Source organism: Lactuca virosa, chromosome 3 (assembly GCF_052849685.1).
Source record: "Lactuca virosa cultivar CGN04683 chromosome 3, Lactuca_virosa_CGN04683_v6, whole genome shotgun sequence".
Classification (NCBI taxonomy): Eukaryota; Viridiplantae; Streptophyta; class Magnoliopsida; order Asterales; family Asteraceae; genus Lactuca; species Lactuca virosa.
The window spans coordinates 350,481,101-350,495,625 of NC_136428.1; positions in this window are offsets into that span (position 1 = coordinate 350,481,101).

A 14,525-nucleotide genomic window follows, 5' to 3' on the forward strand; every position below is an offset into this window, starting at 1 on the left:
GGTTTTTTAAGGAAAAATGAATTTGTTTCCCCTAATTTAATTGTAATGATTCTCAAGAATAGCTTCAAGACGTTGGATGTTGATTGGCATTACTTTATCATCTTGTTTAAAACTGTACCTTTGTTATGTGTTTTTTCTATTTGACTATTTGACATGGTTACCTGCTTCTTGAAGCTCCATATCTGTGATGGACATAAACAACAACCAATATCATATAACAAGAGAAAAGGTAAATCATCTTCTGATTATACTAAAATCAATGTATCATAAGTCTTTTTTGAAAACTCACAATCTTTATGGTTTTATACTTTTTGTAGGCATTAAATCGTGCTGCAGGAATAGACCAGAATTGTGACTTCATAAAGGACTTGATTGTTCTTTTGTGATCTGCTAATGTTGCATTCTGATTTCATGAAGATCAGTTTTCTTTTTATGTGTAGCATCTATTGATAACCTTGATGTTGCAAACTTATTTTGCTTTTACAAAACTTAGTTTGTAGGCATTACTCCCGCCTTAAAAAACAGTCTTGTCCTCAAGACTAACATCTGGAAATTGACTTTTTATGGTTGCAAATCTTCACCTGTTGCTTCTTGCTTCTCCCCATTTGACCATTGCACCAACCATTTATCTACAATCTCGTGATGTCGTTACACTGTTAGATCTAACAGCCAAGATTGCTATGGGAATGATTATTTCAGATTCATCTAACTCAAGTTCAGGGGGTAGAATTGTGTCAGTGGGTTTAAAAGCCCGTCTCAAAGTGGGGCCCACAGAACTTTCCCAACCTCACTTGATAACCGAACATTATATGGAAAAAATCACATCTTCTTCTTTCATCTCTCACTTTATACATGATCTATAAAAGGATTTGATCAATTTACTAATGGCTAGCTACCTACAACTTTACCCATTTGAAAATGATGATTAATATGTACTTTATTTCGATGGCCCATTGAACCAAGGATTAATACTAACTAAACACATTACAAACTATTGAAAAGTCAGATGGGTCAAGTGGATGGATGTTTTCTTAAATATTGTGATTTTAATTTATTCTGCAGTCTCTATGAAACAGAGTTAGAGTGAAAACAGAACAAAAACAGAGGAGACCATTTGCTGTTGCAAAAAGTTGAACCCGCAAAACCTTGTACTATTTTCCATAAAAGTATATAACTTTTGACTTTCATTAGTAGCTAGATAACTTTGGTACATTCATCAGAATTTCTGAAATTCATTAGCCTGCACACAAAACAGAGTCTGATATATGCGTTTTAATTTAAACAACTCACTTAAAAAATACTCGAAGCTCTTGGGCCTCTGATTATTGATCTCTTACTACAAGATGATGAGTTCCTAATTGATTAATTTGTTAAAATCTAATCTTGATAGATGGGTGTGAAATACTACTAGTCCAATGATCATGGGTGACAGTAAATGGAGAGTGCTGGAATGCTGATTTACTTGTTGCTCTTGTGTCCCGGGTGGCTTTGGTTTTCTTAAAGCTTCAATGCTTTTTATGTACCATCTTTTCTAGTCATACATAACTAGGCTCTATCTCTTCATAACCGGTTTTGATTTTGCAATACGTTTAAAGGTACACATTTATATCATTGTCACATTGATTATTCTTTAAAGTCTAATTCTACAAGCATTTATTTTCTAATGTTCATTTATTTTCTAGACTTGATTGACAACAGAACTGAAACAAAGAAAAAGTAAACATCATATGCTTGATGTTCCAATAAGTTGATGTCACAACACCTTGTACTCTTGTGTGTTGTATCGTTGAGGGATTCAGTATGTGATTGATGAAATTAATATCAGCAACATTTATCTTCAAGAGTGATTAAAATAGCTAATGTAAGGATGCCTAGCTACATAATGTGATACAAATAATTTGTAAAGCATTGGTAACGATGCAAGAACATCAATACAAGTAAATACTTAAGGTTTGACAAAAATGTTTAAAAATTGTTAAAAATACCAATTAAGCTGTCGTTAGAAGTGAAAAAAAATGAAATTTTGCGAAAACGAACCAAAAACTTGATATATGAACGCTCAAGATTTAAACATTCTAGAATGAATGAAAGAAATATCAAAGTTTGGGTCAAGAAATGATGGAGTTTGATTAAGACTAAAAATGACCAAAAATCTTAGTAGCTAACCAAAAGTTTGCAGTTTGGCTCATAAAGGTACAAACAAAGATACAATACACTTGGAATGTTCATAATAATGTGCTAGGAACATATCGGTAATAAACTGATGGAAAGAGATCTTGTTGGGTTAAACGAGTTGTTCACTAGTCAGCGGGTACTAAGTGGTCCAGGGGTAAAAAATGTCTTTTAACCTTCTTGATGGACGTGAGATTGTTGGAGTCTTTTGTTTCAAGTTTAACCTGAGAGACTTGGTATTTTCGTTGACTGAGTTCTCAGGAGAGGTGAACATGGAGCTGAAAGGGAGGAGGACCTGGTCATATGCAACATGTGTTTTCTTGATTGCTTTAGTTATAAATAGGAGTAATATTAGTTTATTTGTGTTTTGTACTCTCATATTTAATATAACAGATTTAACAGTAGAGTTTCATTTCCTTGCAAATTACATACATATACGTGAGTGTGTGATTGTGTGTGTTTTGTGGGGCCTGAACCAACAATTGGTATCAGAGCTTAGGGCTCGTGAAGAGGTACAAGGCCGTTTTGAAAATCGACTTTCGAAGGGGATGAGCCTTCAGGTGCGGGGCTGCCATCACAGCGGAAGCGTGATGTTTGGCGTGTTTTTTTTTCTTGCAGGGAGCAACAAGCAGTAGGCTTATGGGGAGCACCATTCGAGACGACGGGGGTGATACTTCAAATCGTGGGATCTTTGGAAGAGGTTCTAAGTGAACCAGTTGCAGTTCAATAATGATGTTCTGTGTGAGCCGAGTTCAAAAACAAGAAAATCTATGTGATTAGAATTATCTGTGTGATTGCGTTTTTGAAGATAGATCTGTGTGAAGAGAAAGGGTTGTGTGTTGAGAAAGTGTTGTGTGCTGAGAAAATGTTGTGTGCTGAATCCAAGTTCTGGGTGAACCAAGAAGATAAGCAACCTGTGTGGTGAAGTTGTCCTGTGTGGAGAAGCTAACATATCTGGAGAAGTAAGACAATGTGAGGAGAAAATAGATCTGTGTGATCAGAAGACGAGAACTCTTTGCGCCTACAAGTGTGTGCGGGCGGGTTGAAGAAAGAAAAGATCTCTGCGCTCTGTTGGTAACTTTCGAGAAGAAAGAAGAGAAGACAAGAAGTGAATGGTATGAACAACTGATTAAGCGGGTGATTGTTGGGTTAATCGAGTTGTTCACTAGTCAGCGGGTACTAAATGGTCCAGGGGTAAAAATGTCTTTTAACCTTCTTCATGGACGTGAGATTGTTAGAGTATTTTGCTCCAAGATTAACTTGAGAGACTTGGTATTTTGGTTGACCTATTCTCAGGAGAGATGAACATCGAGCTAAAAGGGAGGAGGACCTGGTCATATGCAACATGTGTTTTCTTGATTGCTTTAGTTATAAATACGAGTAATATTAGTTTATTTGTTTTTTTGTACTCTCATATTTAATATAACAAATTTAACAATAGAGTTCCATTTCTTTGCATATTACATACATATACGTGAGTGTGTGATTGTGTATGTTTTGTGGGGCCTGAATCAACAGATCCGTTTTTCAACAATTTCTATTTCAGAAACTTTAGTGGCTTAAAAAGGATAAATGACATAAAAGGACAAAATGAGAGATGTTTTGGTATCTAAGCATTTGTAATCCCTTAGAAACACGTTAGAGCCAAAAAGTACTTAAAAAGAACATTCTAAAACTCAAGAAAACACGTTTAGGCAAAGTATATTGCTTAAATGAGAAAATGGTAAAAAAATATTGAAACAAATAGTGGTCTAAAAGTTCAATGAAACTTCATACATGTCATAAACACTATCGGCACATGTTTGGGCTATATATCATTGAGTTAAAACATTTTATGAAAGGAAATGGTTAAGTGGTCAAAAAGGGGGGGAAAAGGATAAATTTTTTTTTATCAAAAATGATTATTATGGCCTTATAAAACATACTTCATTACCGAAATGGATTTGAAATGATATTAGAATGAATAGATTGATATAGTTGTTGATTAATTATGAGTATTGAAGAAAGTGCTAAATTAAAGTAACTTGGCAAAAATAAAGTAAATTGTTATTTGCGAGAAATATGACCTAGGTTATGAATGGATTCTTACGTAATAAAATACCAAGTAAATAACATAATTCTTACGTAATATAAGTTTTCAACTGTTAGGACATAAATTTGTGGTTTATACTTTGCTTCTCAAGGCTTTAGAGTTCTCGGTTTAGGACCGAAATCACTATGATCTAGGTGGTACTTGGACCAAAATAGTGTTGAAGTCTAAAGATTCGTGTTTGTATTCTTGATTCCTATTTATTGTTTTGTGTTTATCAAGGCGTTTTTCGGAGGAGGTGGGGTTTCTTTACAAATTAAGTTGGTGGGGATTGTGGCGGATGGCCAGAGAAATTGTGTGTCGGAGAGGCCTCTTCAGAATGATGACCCGTGATGCAATGCTTGAACATCTTGTTGATTGCTTTCAATGCTTTAATCCAGCTCTTATGCATACGTCATCAAATTTGATTCCTTTCTGGTCCTTTTTCGCAATAATAAATCGGACTTGATCAAATTTGAAAAATGAGCAATTCATAAACTTAATCAATAACAATTGTGCTCGACCCCAAATTCGAAGGAATCACAAATGTTAAAGGATTGTTGTTGATGAAAATCGTATCTAGGTTTTTGTTAAAGAGACCAGGCGAAAATGGCCCTTTGAATTCATTGAAACAAAGGTTGACAAATTTGAGGCAATGGGAGGGACATGATGATGGAAAAGAAAGGACCCACGAACCGATTGTTACTTAGGTCAAGCTCAACCAATAATTAACCTACATGGAAATACAACCTATGGTAATAGGTAAAAAGGGATATATTGAACATGTAAAATTGGACTTTTAGCACCTACACTACTAGAAAGAACGATAAGAGGCCTTAAAAGACAAGAGTTTGTAGGGCTAGAGTGTCCTTTTCATGTCGAACTCTTTCGAAATTACTGTAAAGGTTTATTTTCTGATATTTACTTGTTTTATAAACCTAATTGAACCCAAAGAGAAAGAAAACTTTTGGTTTTCAAGAGACATCCTATGAAACTAGATTATATTAACACCACATTTTTTTGTCTAGAAAAACTATGTTTAATGCTTAATTATTATTCATCTCATTATATTTTGAAGTTTGATATAAATTGATAAATGAACGACAGACATTTGTTCAGCTTAATTTAAATATTTACTCAAATGAGAGTCATCAAACATAACAATTTTTTGACTAAATTATATTAAATACGGTTTTTTACAATTTTATTTATTAAGATCACAGGGAGTTACACCATTGCTGTTTACTAATTTTTTGATCATACCCTGATACGGCCATAACTGATTATTAGAGGCCCGACCGTAAAAGTTCGGCTTAGGCCTGCAACTGGTTAATTAAAGGGCCAGTTAGGTCCCAATTTTGGCACCTCTAACTGTTGTGTTCCAGCCTCCAAAGCCTCCAAAGCTACAGTAGCCATCATTGTTGACAAAATGAAACATACGGGACAAGTTTTTCTTCCCACCCTATGATGAACACAATTAATAGACGCAACTACAATGGTGGCTGCCAAGACTATAAATAGAGACTTCATTCTTCAGTTGTATGCATCCCAAAAACACAGAGAAACAGATAGTATAACACTTAGAGTGAGAGTGTTAGTGAAAGGGTTGGTTTTTTGTAATAGTTGAGTGTGAGAGTTGCTCCTGCTATTGTAATTCTATTTTCGTGTTTAATAGAAGAGTTTTCCGACCCCAACAACTGGTATCAGAGCTTGGTTCGGTGTCCAGGGAATTCTTTACGAATTTCTCTGTTTTTTCGTCAAAATTTTTTTGTCTCAAAATCCGTTTTTGAGTACACCGTTGGAAAGGGCTTGTTTCAAGGATTCCGAAAATATATTTTTCGTAATTTTTTGACCACCAGAAGGCCCTCAAATCGTTGGTCAAAGTTGGTCAAATCTCGCCGGAAAAGTCGCCGGAAAAACCAGGTGGCCGGAGAAGACTGCCGGGGAAGAAGGAGTGACGTCATCAGTGAGGTCATCATTGACCAGAATTTCAGAAAGTTGCAGTTTAGCCCCTGAAGTTCCAGAAAATTGCAGAAAGGTCCCTCTGTTTCTGAAAAACTGCAGTTCGGTCCCTGTTCTTCTGAAAACATCTGTTTTGGTCCCTGGAGTTCTGAAAAGTTTCAGAAAAATCCCTGGTTGGCAGAAATATTTCAGGTTGGCCCCTGTAAGTTCCGAAAATTACAGTTTAGCCCCTATAGTTCTGAAAAGTTACAAATTAGCACATAACTTTTCAAGAAAGTATATTTTGAGCCCGAAAAATTCTACCCCACCATTTTTGACGCTTCCGAATCCAACCGAGAGCTCGGTTTTATCTAATTTTTCAACGAAATATTTGTAAAATAAATTTGCAATTATTTTCGATGGAATCTACAAGTACGATTACGATGGTTCGACTTACGCCCACAAATTACAACATGTGGAAGCCAAGGATAGAAGATTTGCTTAATCTGAAAGATTTAGCAGAGCCTATAGAAAAGCAAGGCGTCAAACCCAACACGAAGACAGACGAAGTTTGGACGAGAATAAACAGGAAAACGGTGGCACAAATTCGACAGTGGATCGACCACAGTGTTTTTCATCATGTCTCTCAAGAGACAGACGCGTACAAACTTTGGGAGAAGCTCGAGAATATGTATCAGGCAAAGACGGCACGCAACAAGACCTTGCTGATGAGGCGCCTTGTAAACCACAAGTTACGAAGTGGTACGTCCATAACCGAGCATACGAGGCAGTTCCAGGATCTCGTAAACCAGCTCGGTGCTGCTGATTGGGTTCTCAAAGACGAGGAACAAGCCATATTGCTCTTGAGTTCTCTACCAGATAATTGGGAGACGCTTGTTGTGACTCTCAGCAATTCTGCCCCCGGTGGTAAAGTGACAATGGAGATGGTCACAGATGCCCTAATAAACGAGGAAGCCAGAAGGAAAGAAGCTGGTACAGACCAGTCTTTTGCCCTCGTGTCAGAAAACAAAGAAAGAGGCGGAGGCAGAACTGGAGGCCGAGGTCGAGGTAGAGGCAGAGGTAGACATGGTCAAAGTAGAGGAAGATCCCAAGATCGTGGGAAATCGCGAGAGCGAGGTAAATCTTCAAATACATGGTTCGAAGGCTATTGCAATCATTGTAATTATTATGGCCACAAAAGGAGTGATTGCCGAAGGTTCTTATGAGAGCAGCCCGAGACAAGCCAGAATCCAAGCAGGGAGAATGGTGAAACCATGGTCACCATAACACAAGACGTTGCCCTTGTTACATACGAGAAGGAAGCATGCCTACATGTTGAAACTCATGATGATGAGTGGGTGATTGATAGCGCTGCATCATATCATTCGACTCCAAACCGGGATTTATTCAGTACTTATAAACCCGGAGACCATGGTACCATGAAGATGGGAAACACCAGTTTCTCAAGCATTGCTGGTATTGGTGATGTGCATTTAAAGACCAATGTTGGATGTACATTGGTGTTGAAAGATGTTCGGCATGTCCCAGAGCTGAGAATGAATCTTATCTCAGTTGGAGCTCTTGACGTCCAAGGATATGATAATCAATTCAAAAATGGCACCTGGAAGTTGTTGAAAGGTGTTATGGTTGTTGCAAGGGGAAAACTTGATGGTACTCTTTATAAAAGTCATGCAAAGTTGCTTCAACCAAGTCTCAATGTTGTTAAAGAAGAGACATCACCAAACTTGTGGCATAGAAGACTAGGCCACATGAGCGAGAAGGGATTGACGACTCTTGCAAAGAAGGAGTCCATTTCAATGGCAAAATATGTTGCCTTGGATCCTTGTAAATACTGCCTATTCGAGAAACAACACAGAGTTTCCTTTAGCTCCACAAGAAAGAACCGCTCTGAGTTGCTGAGCCTTATCCACTCCGACGTATGTGGACCCATTGAAGTAGAATCTCTTGGTGGAAGCCGGTATTTTGTGACATTCATTGACGATGCGTCACGAAAGGTATGGGCATACTGTTTGAGAACGAAGGACCAAGTATTGGACCGCTTCAAAGCTTTTCATGCAATGGTGGAAAGACAAACAGGCAAGAAGCTAAAATGTCTCTGATCAGATAATGGAGGCGAATACTATTCCCGTGAGTTCTCTAAATACTGCACGGAACATGGTATCAGACATGAAAAGACTGTCCCACGAACCCCACAACACAATGGTGTAGCAGAACGGATGAATCGCACCATTGTTGAGAAAGTTCGATGCATGCTCAGCATGACTAAACTCCCAAAGCCATTCTGGGGTGAAGCTGTATTGACATCTTGCTATCTAATAAATAGGTCACCTTCCGCTCCATTGAATTTTGAAGTTCCGGAGAAGATATGGACGGGTAAAGACATATCATATTCTCACTTGAGAGTATTTGGGTGCAAAGCGTTTGCACATGTATCAAGTGAACTGCGGAAGAAGTTGGACCTCAAATCCACTCCATGCATCTTTATTGGATATGGAGATGAAGAGTTCGGGTACAGGCTATGGGACCCAGAACTAAAGAAGGTTATTCGAAGTAGAGATGTGGTTTTCTATGAAAACCAGTATTATGATTTCAAGGCACCGGTTAACAAGCAACAAAGCTCCAAAGTTTCAGATATAATATCTGAAAATAAAGAAGATGTTTCCGCTGAAGAAGTGGATGAAGAAGTCGATGATGCATATCAAGAAGGTGTTGATGAGGGGGATCTTCCACCCCTGGATAATTCAGATCTACTGCTAGAAGTTGCAAACGAAGGAACTCAAGTTAGACGATCCGAACGAGTACGTGCTCCATCAACAAGATATCCGACTTCAAACTACATCCTTCTTACTAGTGAGGGGGAGCCAGAGAGTTTTCAAGAAGCTCAATCTCATATTGACAAAGCAAATTGGCAGAAGGCCATGGAAGAAGAAATGAATTTTTTGCAGAAGAATCAAACATATGAGTTGGTAAACCTCCCCAAAGGAAAGAAAGCCTTGAAAAACAAGTGGGTTTTCAAGTTGAAGAAAGACGGCAAGGGAAATACTATGAAGTATAAGGCGAGACTCGTTGTCAAAGGTTTCCAACAAAAAGAAGGAATCGACTTTGATGAAATTTTTTCGCCAGTTGTGAAGATGATGTCTATCCGAGTTGTACTCGAATTAGTTGCCAGTCTAGATCTTGAACTTGAGCAGATGGATGTGAAAACAGCCTTTCTCCATGGTGATTTGGATGAAGAAATATACATGGAGCAACCTGATGGCTTTAAAGTCCCAAAGAAAGAGCATCTCGTCTATAAATTAAAGAAGAGCCTTTATGGTCTTAAGCAAGCCCCAAGGCAGTGGTACAAGAAGTTTGATTCATTTATGATGAATCATGAGTACAAGAGAACTGTTGCAGACCATTGTGTCTATCTGAAGAAGTTTCCAGATGGGAAATTTGTCATCCTTTTGCTCTACGTGGATGATATGTTGATAGTGGGCCAAGATGCAATGATGATCAACAACTTGAAGAAGGATTTGTCTAAGTTCTTTGATATGAAAGACTTAGGCCAAGCACAACAGATATTGGGCATGAAAATTATCCGTGATAGAAAATCAAGAAAATTGTTCTTATCACAGGAAGAGTATGTTGAACGTGTGATCAAAAGGTTCAACATGGAAACACATTAACCTAATGCTATATATATATATATATATATATATATATATATATATATATATATATATATATGAGTAGGATCAAATGAGAACACCTAAAAGGTTGAGAACGCGAGAACAGATCTAGACCATCTAAATATTCAAATCTAAGGCTATTATCAGACGGACCATTTATGTAAATTCTGAAAATTATTGGTATTAAAGTGTAACTTTAAATGGTGAAAAGGGTATAATAGTAATTGAATGTTTATTTAATTTCTATAACTTCTCACACACTGATATCTTTCCTTTTAATTTGTCGTCTCTCTCTCTCTCTATATACCTAGGGCACGCTTCGTCGCCTCCCTCATCTATACACCACCAGAGCATCTAAAAATGTGAAACAGATGAGAGAGTACACGAGGATTCAGAGTGAGATCGAGAAGGAGGAGGGGGAAGCAGCGGTGATGGAGTTATGTTGGCGGCGAACAGTGGCAGACCCCAACGATGACTTTCGTTCTTCATCGTCTCGATGCAGGTATGTGAGCAAGAGAAAAAATGGCAAGACCCACTTCCTCTTCTTTTCTGATTCGAATCGCAGCCCTTTTTCTTCATAATCAAGTTTTTCTTTTTCATTCCCGTCTCTCACCCCGTCTTAATCTTGGTTGCAGGTAGAAATCGAAGAACAGGGAAAAGACAGGGAACTAGGAATTCTTCCTTTTCTCTGCGCGATTTGCGTATTACAGTAGAGTGCTGGCTTGGTGGTGGTCGAAAGTGGCGTTTTACAAGTTTCTTAATCTTGGTTGCAGGTAGAAGTCCACCTCTTCTCTTGATTTGAGCCTTACAATGCTATATATTGTTCGAATTTGTACATGTGCAGTCTTTTTTTCTTGCAAAATCAATTGGAAAGCCAAATGTTATGCTGATTTGAACCTCTTCTGTTGTTTATTTTATTGTATGCACCAAAGCTTCTCAATTCTTTTGCTTGAAAATGTTTCTCAGGTATGGTACTTTACTCATTTAAATTGGCTAATAGGGGAAGAATATAAGTTATGTACATAAGGTGCTCGATGAAATGACCGAATTCAGAAAAATGGAACTTGAATGCTTGCAGTTGTAATCTTATATGAATATAATGTTAAATGTCTCATTTTGCAGTTAATCATCAATGAATACTCCATGAGGCTGGTCCGAGAGGAGCAAGGCAAGCAACCACAACCAGTATATTTATGTGTGAATTTATGTTTGAATGACTATATTTATTTATGAATAACAGGGTATTCATTTGTGAATATCAATGTATTTATGTGTGAATGACTATATAATTATACATAATTGTTTCATTAACATTTTTGCAGATACAATGAATAAACATGCATATAGTGGGAGGTGGGAGATTTACTAAATGAAACACCGACACCAATACCTCTTTTGGAAGGAGAAAAAATGTGTTTTATTCATTTATGATTGTAATTGTAGCACTAGTTTCCGTGTCAAAAAAAATATATATTGTAACTTATTCATTTACTATTATAATTATATTCTTATATGAATAGAAATGTGTTTCATTTATTTATATATGAGTACCATTTTAGTTGATTTTATAATCTTTTTTTCGGGTTTTATTCATTTATGATTTTACAAGTGTATTCATAAATACAACTGAGTTAATTCATTTATAATTTACAATTTTATTCATTTTTAAATGTAATGTATAAATCATTATTTATGAAGATATTTTTTTTTAAAAATAAATGAGGTAAACCGATAAATTATTCATTATCAAATGTTGTTAGTAAAAATAAAAATATAAAACAAATAAACGTTTTTTTTTAATTCATGTTAAATGATATTTTTATTAATTTATTAATTAAAAGGAAGATTTTAAGTATTCTTAATAATTGGGGAAAAAATTCCCATGATTTTCGGAATTGATTAATTACTTTCCATTTATCCATATTTAATTAAATTGTAAAATGCCTCTAATGCCCTTATAAAATAATTGGTCCACAACTGTTCTCGCGTTCTCAACCTTTTAGGTGTTCTCATTTGATCATGTCCATATATATATATATATATATATATATATATATATATATATATATATATATATATATATATATATATATATATATATATATATATATATATATATATAAGACTAGATTATATTAACTCCACATTTGAGGTGTATATTCTATTTGAGGTGTATAAAAGACTAGATTATATTTGAGGTATATAAGAGTAGACTATATATATATATATATATATATATATATATATATATATATATATATATATATATATATTCTATTTGAGGTGTATAAAAGACTAGATTATATTAACTCCACATTTCTTTGTCTAGAAAAACTATGTTTCATGCATGCTTAATTATTATTCATCTTATTATATTTTGTAGTTAGATAAATTCATAAATTAATGACAAACATTTGTTCAGCTTTAAATATTTACTCAAATGAGAGAGTCATCAAACATAACAATTTTTTGACTAAATTATATTAAATACATTTGTTTACAATTTTATTTATTAAGATCACAGGGAGTTACACCATCGCTGTTTACTAATTTTTTGATCATACCCTGATACAACCATAACTGATTATTAGAGGCCCGACCAAAAAAGTTCGGTTTGGGCCTACAACTGGTTAATTAAAGGGCCAGTCAGGTCCCAATTTTGGCACCTCTAACTATAATCAACTGATTGTGCAAAATGTTGATCAATAATATAAATAGTTATTCAATCATCAAAAGTTATCTACCACCTTTTATACATTGGCGGAACGAGTTAGTTGGTAGGGGTAGCACGTGCTACCCCTCAATTAATTCATAGAAATGGTAATTTGTTTATATACATAATGCAACCACCGTCAATAAATATATGATATAGCTCCTAATTTAAAATCCAACATCAAATATCCGATTACATTCAAATTAAGAGTCCAATAACGAGCCCATTAATGAGTGAATCAGTTGGCCCATTAATTATGTAAAGAGGGCATGTGCTATGTAATTGTAGTAATTGATATTACTTCCACGCGAGGGAAAAAAGAAATGGGCATTTTCTTTTGGTTCGTGATACTCTATCGTCGTTACCTGTTGTTGTCCCCTGCTTCATTTCATCACTCACGGAATAATGAATCAAGTAATAATTTTTCATCTTTAATGTTTTATGATTTAGTTTAATTTATTTGTTCAAATTGAAAACCTAATTAGCCAATTAGTGGTTCACTTGTATTAGGTTTAAATCTTCAGTTGTGAATTTAAATCTTTAATTATGTTTGTAGGGTTTAATTGGAATTATGTAAGACTATTGCGCTAGTTGCTAGTTTTTTATTTCTAATGGAATCGTAATTAATTTTTTTTTATCTTTCAATCCTTTATTGTGAAGTTTTTTTTTTTGTGCTACCCCTTGTAAAATTTTCTGGTTCCGCCACTGCTTTTATATGTGCAGTGGTTGATACTCATGTTGTCAGCTGTTGTAGCTAGAAGGTGCAAAATAAATATTAAAATTGTTTAGGCTCCAAAATACTACCTACTCCATTTTATATCAATTGTAGAGAAGTTAACTTGCAAGTTATCAACTGCCAGCTACAATGTACCAAAGTTTATTATAGATTCATTCACTAATAATAAATACAGACCAAATGTTCACATGATTGGGCCTTTAGGTAGATAATGCATCTACTGACTTTTTAAAAGACTAATTCAGCCTCCAAGTTATATGCTTATAAAAATCAAAGAAGTGTTAATTGAGTTACAGGGATAATGAAAAGTAAATAAAACAAACTGAGCTAAATAGTGGAGACAACTTCACCCATCAAAACACTAAATTCACAATTGACAATGAAGATAGCAAATAGCTTGTATAAAAGATTAGAGATAATGAAGGAGTTTAAGAGATGAGATCTTACAGAGAATAGTGGTTATAATGGTGATCGTGTTCACTAGAGAGCAATGTGTCCGTTTTCATATCAATCAGTTCATGAAGAGATATTCAGAAGTTCAGATCCGCAATCCAAATTTTCAGAATTATATGGTCAAGTAGATAAGCTACAAACTAGCCATTAGCAATGAAACTATTTCAGTGCCCAAAAATAAAAACAAGCTACGCAAATTAAGTATGAATATAGATATAGAAATGAAACAAATTTTTATCATCAAGAGACAAAAAATTTAAAGAAAAATGAAAGCTTATTCCAGATATTGCTTATAGGTGTGGCAAATTAAGAAGTCAATGAGAGATCACATGTACCTCTGATTGGAAATACACATTAATATGTTGCCAAAAGACTACGTATGAAACATTTGGACAATTGACCTAACCATGGATTTAACATGCATCATTATTGTTTGGAGATTTCACTCAGGCATTTTGTCAAATATATAGCATGCATGTAAAACCACCAAACAGAAACTTGTTCAGACTGGCGATCAGTGAGCAGAGAAACTCAAAACGGTTATTGGAACTTGATAAAGAAAACAAAAATGTTAAAAACCTTAGTGGTCTTGCCTATGAAAAATCAATTTGCTTCGATAGGCAGAGAAATACATGGAGATATACATATATACATACATGCTGAAAATTTGCTTCAATACATTTTAAGATGAATACCTTTTAATCTGGCAATGAGATATACACATAGACATGTTCTGAAAAAAAAATTAAT